This window comes from Schistosoma mansoni, chromosome W, assembly GCF_000237925.1.
Source record: "Schistosoma mansoni strain Puerto Rico chromosome W, complete genome".
Classification (NCBI taxonomy): Eukaryota; Metazoa; Platyhelminthes; class Trematoda; order Strigeidida; family Schistosomatidae; genus Schistosoma; species Schistosoma mansoni.
This window is the reverse complement of record NC_031502.1, coordinates 57,793,396-57,795,458: the sequence shown is the minus strand read 5'-3', so window position 1 is coordinate 57,795,458 and position 2,063 is coordinate 57,793,396.

Sequence of the window (2,063 nt, the reverse complement as noted above, 5' to 3'; positions counted from 1 at the left end):
AAATACAAATTCGAATGAATAAAATGTAAACAAAACAAACAAAACAAATGAAACGATAAACAAATCACTTCTTCTATTTACCATAATTTATTATCAATTAAGCATTATGCTTATGTAATTATTCATACATTAACTTCTTTATGAGTGATTAATTTCAAGATGGAATTACTAGTGGATGATTTTGAATTAATCAGAAGGGGTTTTGTGTAGATTACAGTATTTTCATAGTTGAAATCATTAGTCTATTGAAGCTAGACCACAATGGAACGGTTGCTCAAACTTCGTGGATTGGTTTAGGTCAGACATTAACACTGTTGGATGCCGGCTTAGTGGTCTATCGGTTAAGTGATCTGGCGCGGGACTGGTAGGTCCTGGCTTCGAATCCCATGAGGCGAGATCGTGGATGCGCACTGCTACTGACGAGTTCCACAATAGGACGAAACGGCCTTCATTGCTTCCAGGTTTTGAATTCACAAAACAATCTAATTGTTATGATACAAAAATTTGATGATTTAGTAATATGGATATAAATAAGTTCAAGGACTGTTAAGAGGATGAATAGAATATTAACTGATTTTTTTTAAAAAAGGGAGTGATATGACATTGCCGATTGATAGCTATCTACTTACTTACTTACTTACGCCTGTTACTCCTAATGGAGTACAGGCCATTGACCAACATTCTCCAACCCAATCTGTCCTGGGACTTCATTTATAGTTCTACACAATTATTGTTCATTCTTCTCATAGCTTTCTCTATTTCTCGACTTAATGTGTACTTTGGTAGTCCTCTTCCCCTTTGGCCTTCAGGATTCCATGTAAGTACCTGTCTTATGACTCAGTTGGGTGATTTCCTCAATGTGTGTCTTATCCACTTTCAGTGCTTCTTCCTGATTTCTTCCTCCACTAGATGGAATCTGGTTTTTTCTCTCCTACAGTAGAATGTTACTGATAGTGTCTGGTCAACTCATCCGAAGTATTTTGCGTAGACAACTGTTAATAAACACTTGTATCTTCTGGATGATGGCCTTCGTAGTTCTCCACGTCTCCGCCTCATACAGTAGAACTATCTTCACATTTGTATTAAAAATTATGACTTTGGTGTTAGTTGACAATTGTTTTGCGTTCCAGATGTTCTTCAGTTGCAAACATGTTGCTCTTGCTTTGTCGATCCGTGCCTTCACATCTGCATCAGATCAACCGTGCTTATGAATGATGCTGCCCAGATAAGTTAAGGTTTTTACATCCTCCAAAGCTTCGATCTACATGGCTGAACTATTGACGTGAGTCAGCTTCTAAACAGATTAGACCTTTTATCTAACAAACACAATAATTACACAGAAATTAGTTTTAGAAAAATTAATATGATTATATATTATAGGCGGCTGGATGATATAAGTTTTATAGATCATTCATTCTCGGATGAACTAAGATTAAACTAAAAGGCTTAATTATATTGCCCATCATATCAAAAACTAGAAATGGAAATAGTAATTCTTCGAAAGTAATGGACAATTATCAGATGGTCATACCGAAAATTGGCTGAAGATGGAAATAAGAATCACTGAATTCTAAAATATATTGACTCACCGGTATTGTACTCGGTATATAATTCTCCTCATCTTCATTTCCCCGATGGTTTTCACAGATCAGTTTCATCAGCCACTTAAACATTTCACGCTTTACCATAACCAAATGAAATTCATCTTATAAAACCTATATGATTTCACAAGAGTTGAACAACCTGAAAATAGAAGGAAGCTTTCACTGTTTACGTATTAAGAAGAAATTTGTTGTGAATAAGAGAGCAAGTTTGTGGTCTTTTAATTGATTTCTCTTCTTTCGCTCTCCATTCTTTGGTTTGTGACTTAAAATCGATATTTTTTAACCGTACTGTAGTTGGTCGCTTTCATTAACGTCCATAACTGTTATAACGTGTGAGTGCGTGCGTGCCCTGTTTGTATATGTGAACGTGCTGATCCCCGCCAAAACGCGCGTCCTGGATTCCACTGTTAGCCACTATTCATCTTTGCTTACAATAATTCACTCACAATTTAAATGAAA